General features: G+C 55.3%; 1 long non-coding RNA gene across 1 annotated transcript in view; it reads right to left on the bottom strand.

Moving 5' to 3' along the window:
* The window catches only part of LOC115307732, a 7,710-nt gene extending 1,316 nt beyond the window's left edge, over positions 1 to 6,394 (bottom strand). Inside the window, exon 1 of the long non-coding RNA XR_003916071.1 lies at positions 6,323 to 6,394. This is a non-coding gene — a long non-coding RNA (uncharacterized LOC115307732). The remainder of the gene's footprint in view (positions 1 to 6,322) is intronic.
* Positions 6,395 to 8,371: the final 1,977 nt, after the last annotated feature.

Consider the following 8,371-nt stretch of genomic DNA (forward strand, 5'->3'; position numbering starts at 1 on the left):
GCGCTTTGCTGGAGGGCACGGGCTGAATCATCCGGTAACACAGAAATCTCAGAGTCCTCTTTAGATGTCCCAGGAGGAGGCAGATCTGAGGGAAGGCAGCGGAGATGATGCCTGCAGCAATGTCAGTGCTAGAACAGCCGGGGCTGACAGGATTCAGAGCAGGGATTAAGGTTGGGATCAGGGATGTGGGGGAAATGAAAAAAGACTCTGGCTTTTCAGGAGCATCTCCGCCGTGTTTGTGCTCGTGTTTGCTGGGAGGAGGACGGGCTCCTGGCTTTAAAAGGCTCCCAAAGAGGCCGGGGTTCACCTCGGAGCTGCAGCAGGAGGTGTCTGAGGGGAGTGAGGATGCAGTGGAGACTTTCTGCTGTCCCTGGAGCAGCTGGACCGTGGTCACAGGGAGAGCCCAGGCAGACCCAGAGCTGCCCCGTGGGAGGATGCACTAAACAACCTTGGAGGCCTGAGGAACATCTGCCTTTTCACAGGAGTTTCCAAAATGTCACTGTTTCACTTCCCGACCAAACTATTCCCACTTCCACAGTGCTTCTGGGATGGGTCATCCCTGACTCCTCCTGGGCTGGGGCAGCAGACACCAGGGTGGTGACAACTCTCCCTGCAGCTGCAAATCCCTTTGCTCCAGGGTGGTTTTATTCCACAAGGGGAAGCAGAGCAGCCTCCTCTCCCCACGCTCCAGCCCCTGCCAAAAGCAGGACCATGGGAACTGTGGGAACCTCAGGGAGAGCAAGAAAGGAGGAGGAAAAGCCAGGCCAGTGGTGCAGCTCATTCAGGTGCCAGATACTGGGACCACCAGGGACCCCAGCAGGCAAGGGACCACCTCAGTCCCTGCTGCTCCCCACCGTGGCCCCAGGAGACCCAGCCACTTGTCACCTGGTGTCACAACTTTGCCCTGCTTCCCCTGTCCCCAGGGAGGGGCTGCTGTGTCTTTGCACCCCAGCAAGCAGAGCTGGGGGTCTCCCTTCCCAAAGGCTGCTCTGGGTCCTCTCCCCCAGCTGCAGCCCCCGAGGGACCAGCACTGCTTCATTTCTCCCTGGTGAGCTGGGGAAGGGAGGACAGAGCCCAAGATGGATGCGAAGGAAAGCAAAACCTACCTAAAACTGCATTTCCATGAAGGAAAGGTCCCACCTGCTCCAGAGTGGGCTGAGGATCCCTGGGTGGGCTCAGCCCTCCCACACTGAGCGATCCCAGGCACTGGAGGGGGATCCCCCCACACCCCCAGCCCCCTCCTCCTGCTCTTTTCTCTGGGGAGGGGAAGGGGCTTGGAGTCCCTCTGTGTGGCAGAGGAGGTGTCCAGCTCCAAACACTCTCCAGAGCACCGAGGGGGGGCTGCTTTAATCCACAGGCTCTGCAACCTCCCCTGTCCAGGCAACACTTCCAGTGCAAGCAAATCTGGATTCTCTTCCCCCCCAGCCTATTTCTCTCCCTTTCTTGCCTTTTTTAACCCTTCTCTCTTATCTCCACACAGACTAGGAACTTTCTCACAGCGCTGCCCACCCTCCTTGAGGCTCCTCCACACTCTTTGTTCCTGGTTTGCACCAGTGGCCCCACAGGCACCCTTTCCTCACACAGCACCTCGAGGAGGCAGAGCCTCATGAGGCCCAGAGCTGCTCGAGACATGCTCATGGACCACACACTCCAACACCCTCCTCCTCTTCACTGCTCCCACTCCTTCATTTCAGAGCTCTCTCTTTTTCCCCACCGAGATACAAAAGCACCAAGTTTCCCTTCAGGTCCCTCTTTCCCCTTCTCCCCTCCCCTCCCCTCACAGTGTCCCACCCTCTGTTTCCCGTGTGTGGGTTGTTTTTTTTTTTCCTTCCTTCCTTCCTACCCCTCTCCCTATTTCTTTTTTTTTTTTTGTTTAAGTTTTTCTTTTAACTTTCAAGGTCACCACGGACAGACAATGCCACCAGTGCCTGTTTGATATGTGAGCGCTATTGGCGTCCATTGCCACGGTTTCCGTGGTAACACAGTAACCATTAATTTTCAATTAAAGTAGACAAAAAGCCCGATGACAGCTCCAGGTCTGCTGAAGATGTCAAGAATCCGTATTAATATACAGCAAGAGAGCATAATTGTGTGTCCATCTTCCCGAGCAACGAAAATGGAGGGATAATTACCAGCTAGAAAGCCACTCTGTAATTTTGTTCTTACTGTCACCACAACCCTACATATTAGCATAAATTAAAAGCAGGGTTTATTGTTACCAAAGTGCATTGATATTTCCAGCCTATTTTCTTCCTTTTAACTGTTTGTTGTTGATGAGTGACTCCTGGACACATGGTGGGTGAGCCCCCAGGAGCAGTCGAGATGCCAGGAAGTAATGGATGAAGCTTTGCGATGCCACCCAGGTGGAGGGAAGGGAAGGGGAGCGGGGAGATGTGTGGAGGTGGGCAGAGAACTCACAGCCCTCTGCCATCCTCCACGAGGAGCTCCATCCCCAGCAGGGTCCATCCCACCCCAGCTCTCCACGGACGATGCCCACGTGTCCCAAAGCAGCTCCTCGGGTTTCTCCACGGAGCTGGAAGGGGTGCAGGGCCCTGACTGCTCCACACTTGGTGACAGCCACTGAATTCATGAATTTAAGTGAATGGAAAAGAGCGGGTTCCTTGTATCATATCCAGAGAAAGCTGTCCTTCAAACGGGAATTTAGTGTAATTACCCTTAAGGGAGCGATCCTCAGGCAGTCAGTCACAACACTGACCCGCTGCTTGGATCTGACAGCGAAATTACAGGCTGTGTACTCAACAAAAGGGGCTTCCTTCCTTCTGAGAGGGACATGAAATGCTGAGGTTTGAAAAGAAAAGCATTGGCTTCTGGGTTTTAAATCAGTGCCTCACACAGGACTTTCCTTTGCACAGAAATGGCAAGGGGGTGGAGGAGAATCAGAGCAGGGAGGGGAACAGGCATGGGCTTTTTGCATGGGCTGCAAAAAGAACCAAGAAGCTCCAAACTCCCACCAAGCACAGAAAGTGGGTTCTCAGGATTTGTCTGATGACACGCAGTGAGGTGATGGGGATGGTGAAGAGATGGAGGGAAAGGTCTGGCACATCCCTGTCCCTCTGCAGGAGCAGGGTCGTGGCACCAGAGCCATGACAAGCCCCAGCCTCCCCAGCTGCCACCACCCCCAGGGTCTGAGGGTCACAAACCCCCTCTCGGGTGCTGCCACCACTCCAAGCAAGGACAGGCTTGGAGAGTTATGTTTGACCACAGGGTTGGGGTGAACAACAGTTGGTGTGAACCTGCAACAACGTGCAGGGCCAGAGAGCCCTCAGTGGGGTCAGGGGGTGCTGTGGGGCTCTGCCAGGTACCCCCCAGCTGGGCAGCAGCCCTGCCCATCACCCACCCGAGGGAGATTGGAGAGCTCAGGGAGTTCAAAGCCGAGCAGAGAAGCGAAGATAAGAGGTTTGGAAAACATGACCCACCAGAGAGATTGGGGGAGCTGTGTCTGTTTAGTCTGGCCCAGAGAAGGGCAGGTGATAATGGCCTTGCTTTATAAAAGGTTGCTGTGGTGAGGACAGGGATCAACTGCTCTCACATTCCCAGTGTGGGAGGAGCAGGAAGGGGCTTCCTTTGCAGTTTTGGGATAGGGAAAACTTCTTATGAAGGTTCTGCAATATGTGACCAGGGGAGGTCACAATCTTTCACAAGAAGACTTAAGAGAAGAGGTTGGATGCCACCTGTGAGAGAGACCTGATCCTCTGAGCATCCCCCAGGCAGCACCACCTGGACTGGCAGAGCAGAGCTGGGTGCTCACCCTAAACTGGTCTCAGATGTTAATGTTGCTGGGGCAGGGCTGAAATGAGCATTTCCATAACAAACTTCAAGGTGCTTCAATAAGCAGGTGGTGTGACCAGGACACTGAGCCCAGGACCTGTCCCAGACGTGGCAGGAGGAGCACTGAGTGCACCTGGAAGGTCTGTATGTGCTATTGGGATCCCTCAGGATGAGGGAAGATGCTCTAAGTGCTATTCACGTGCCCAGCTCAGCTGAAGGCTGTTGCACACCCTTCCAGGCCAGGAAACAGGCCAAATTCAGCTTCTTGTTCCACGAGGGTAAATCTAGAGCAGGTCCCCTCTGACTGCACCTCCTTCCCCGAGACAGGCTGCTCAGCATCCACATTCTGTTTAGTTTAGGGGGGAAAAGCCATCCAGATGATTTACAGGACAGGTCTGGATGGGAAGGTGACAGAACCAGCTCGTCTCCAGGAGAGTCTCTGCTCCCTCTTTGCTGGTGTGTTTTCCTGTCCTGGCAGGCAAGGGCAGACTGACCCCCCTCAACCTCCCCTCCTGCTGTGGGACCCCCAGGAGCTGAGCTCCAGTGCTGGGGTGGGCACGTGGTGAGGACAGATCACAGGCACAGCTGGGTCTTGGACCAAGATGGGGCCAGTCATGATTAAAAGTAAGGAGGGAGGAAGGTGCCTCCCCAGCTGGAATTGCTGCTCCCTTGGGGCACTGCCAGACCCCTCCTCAGCTCTGCCAGGACTGTCCCATCTCTGGGATCACTGTGGTGGGGGTGTGCCAGCAGGCTGCCAACCACTGCCAGCTCTGTGCCCTACAGCCAATGTCACCTGAACACAACACACCTTTATCCAGCCCTGGCTGAGCTGCTGAAAGGCCAGTTCCAGGGGTAGAGGAAGGCACAGCACAGGGCCGTGGGGCTCAGGGATGCTGGGATGCTGGGATCTGGGATCTGGGGTGCAGGGCTGAGGGGTCCAGGGTGTAGGGTTCAGGGATGTGGGGCTCAGGTGACTTTGAGCTCCACATCAGCCCCAGGCTGCTGCACGGCCAAGGGCAGCCTGGGCTGTGCATCCTTCCTTCCTCCCGTTCCCTCTGTGGGGCTCTTTCCACTCCCAGCCCGTCCAAGGCGGGGGATCCCTCACAGACATTTATCTCCCAGTGCCTGGCACGGCGATCTCAGCAACACCTCTGCACTCCCCTGGCTGCAGGGAAACCCTGACACTCACCCAAACCCCTGCACCCCCCACACCCAGCCCGGGCTCCGTCCCCAGCCGTGACCCAGGACCTGTGTGACACCCAGCCCAGCCCCTCTCAAACCACCCCAGTCCACGCAGCCAGAGCCAGCAAAGGGTCAAAAAGATCCCAGCCCAGCTTTCCCCCCCTCGATATAAATACCAGCCTACCAGTCGACACAGAGTACATACATCTTAAACAAACACTTGGCCGGGCTGTTTATCTCCACAGCCTTTAAACAAACTCTTTCAAAGGTTTCTGCTGATATGAGAGATTTACTGAAAACCATTCGCCCTTCTTAAAAGCCTCTCAGTTTATGCTGCTCTGGGTGAAACGAATAGTGTTTGAGCCTGGAGTTTTCTGTCTTCTGACCGCATGTTTATCCGAGGGGCCACTGCTGGCTTTGATACGAGAGCAGCGCGGGCACAAATCTTTACGAGGGAAAATATAAAATAAACCCAGAGAGTCCGTGTGTGCGTGTGCGTGCGTGTGGCACGGGTGGAGGGGACCAGGCAGGGAGGAGGGAAGGGAAAGTTTTGTCCTTGTTGGGGTCACAGAGTCCCAGAATCACTGAGGTTGGAAAAGACCTCCAAGACCATCGAGTCCACCCTGTGCTCGATCCCCACCTTGTCCCCCAGCCCAGAGCACTCAGTGCCATGTCCAGTCCTTCCTTGAACACCTCCAGGGGTGGGGACTCCACCACCTCCCTGGGCAGCCCCTTCCAACACCTGGCAGCCCTTTCTGTGAAGAAATTCCTCCTGAAATGCCATCCTTAGTGTCTCTGATCTGTGGGTCCAGCATCCCGTGTTGCTATCCCATCTCGTACACTATTCCCATGAAATGTTTCATCCCAGTGATCAGTGCAGAGCTCCCTGACTTACATATTTCTAGCAGGTTTCAGCAGGGCCCATGACAGCCAGCTCATCACCTCCACAGGCACATCAGTGTCTCACTGCTCACTTCACAGAGCAGGGGCCATAAAACCGCCGGGAAAACCAAGAGAGGTCAGAGTTACTGCCAGAGCAGTGAGGATGAGGATGAGGACGGGAATACCTGCACAGCGAGGAGCTCTACACTGTCTCTGCACTTTCAGCCCCATTTCACAGGTGGGGAACCTGAGGCAGAGGGAAATGATGTGCTCAAGGGCACTTGGGAAGTAAATGGGAGGAACTGGAGCTGAGTTTAAATGCTGGATGGTCCCACTTCAGGGAAGGCTGATCTGCTACTTCTGAGTCCTACACCAGCTGAAGAAATAAGAGAACAGACTGAAAGTGCTTTTGGAGGAGCTGAACCATGCAGTGGGAAAAGCATTTGCCCTCAGTGTTTAGAAGTCACACCTTGGCTGTACCTGGGGCCGTTTGCCCTGCCCTGGGTGCGTGGTGCCCACACGGAGCTCTCCTGGCAGCTCTGCCACGGTGGCCACGTGCTGGGAAACCTCACAATAAGGACAGTCCCCACCCTCGAGACCCCAAATGGAGTGACAGGGTGAAACATTTGCCTTTTTCCAAGCACTTTACACCATTTCTCAGTGCTTTCCAAGGCAGTGACCGAGCACCAGGCAGAGCAGCAATCTGCTCCCCTGCTTCCAGCAGCCCAGGGCTCTGCAGCGTTACGTGTCATTCCATATTTACTGTCCTCCCTCGCTTATGACACACTCAGGCAGGGACCTGTTTGTTGTCAGTGTGACACCCACGTTGGTAAACAAGGTGAGTTTACCCAGCCCTCAATCAGGGAGCTGTCGATGGCTCCGGCACAGCGCCCTCGGGATGGCCAGGGCTGGGAGCCCACAGGCCATGCTCTGACATCCAATACCCTTGGGGTCCCTCCCTCACTCACACAGAGGACGAAGGGCTGCTCTTGCATCACCAAAAATCATCAGCCTACACTGCAGGCTCTGCAGGGAAAAGTTGTAACCGGGTCTAGGCTCCTGGAGGTTTTATTTCCTTTTATTGCCATATGAATATTCCTCTCCTCCCTGATCTCCCAGGGTTTTAGCAAGCCGGAGGGAACAAAGCCACGGGACAGGTTTCAGAGTAAACAGCAGCTACCACGAGACTCGTGACACAATTGCAAAAGCTCTGGCCACCCAGCCACACTTGGAGATCTGACCTTGCTACCCCGGAAAGTGGAAGGCAAATAAAGAAAACCCCAACAGATTTCTCATGGAGAGCCATTGCAGCATCATGGTGTGGGTTTCCAGCCTGGTTTGGAATAAGCTGGAGGCCCCACATGGGATTTGTGAATGCTGGCATTGATGGTACAGCTTTTCCATCCCCTCTCCGGCCCCTCTGCTATGGGCAGGAGAAGCTCAGAAGCTTCTGGGTCTCTCGTGAGCCCCAAGTCTGAGGCTGTGGGAGGGAGGAGGATGGAGAGGAGAGTTCCCAGGTGTCCCTGCACCATCGTGCACACAGAGACAGGGCAGTCCAGGCTGCTCCGGGGCTTTATCCGGTGGTTTTGTGTGCTCTGCATTTAGGAGAAACCCGGCAAAAGAGCAAAGGTCAGGGCAGAAATGCCAGTATTTATTTATCCAGGGGAACTTTTCGAACAACACGTATTTGGGAGCCTTTCGAAACAACAGAACTCGCCCCACAGAGCTGCTAAACCAGTTTGGTGGCGACACTGCTGCGTGTGCAGGGCAGGACGAGGGACACTGGGAGAGGCAGCTGGAACAGCTGCCATCCACCAGAGCACAACATCCCACCTCCCATCCTGGGGCTCAGCGTGGCCAGTCATTCCCAGGGATCCTCCCAGTCTTGTCTCTAGCACAGGGGGAGTCCCATTTCTTGGTGCTGAGCCAAGACCAAGCAACATGGTCTGACACGGGTAGGGGCAGGATAAGCTTAGTTTTAGGTGTAAACCAAGGGAAAACCCCCAAACGTTGCTTTCCCAGAGGGAAAAACCTTGGAGTGTTGCCCCCAGGCTTTTCAGACCTTGGATTTATGGCATTTGCCTTAATGGGGCAGGTCAGTGTTTCTCCATGGGAACCCACGAGTGTGGGGTGCTTGGGATCTGTGTCCCAGACCCTGCCTGTGCTCAGCCCCCAGATCAGTGGCCACTTTTGAAAACCCATGGCCACGGTGTGGAGCAGCCTCTGTGCAGGTGGTGTGGGTCTGAGAGCAGGGGCTGGGTGGAAGCAGGTCCCCCAGCCCACAGCAACCACCTCCCAGTGGAAGCTGTCCCTCATTTTATCCCCCATTTTAGTGGCCCTCCCCATCCTTTTCTGGGGAGATCCTGCCTGATAAACGAATGACCAACACCCCAACACCTCAGCACAGCCAGGGTTGGGGAGGAGAAAATAAATACAGGCAAAATCTTTGGCCCAAGCCCGGCGCGGCCGCCTCGGCTCCCGCAGCGCCCACGGCATCAGTAGCTCGTTTTTGGACGCC

The sequence above is a fragment of the Manacus vitellinus genome, unplaced genomic scaffold (genome assembly GCF_001715985.3).
Source record: "Manacus vitellinus isolate BGI_N305 unplaced genomic scaffold, ASM171598v3 scaffold_47_pilon, whole genome shotgun sequence".
NCBI lineage: Eukaryota > Metazoa > Chordata > Aves > Passeriformes > Pipridae > Manacus > Manacus vitellinus.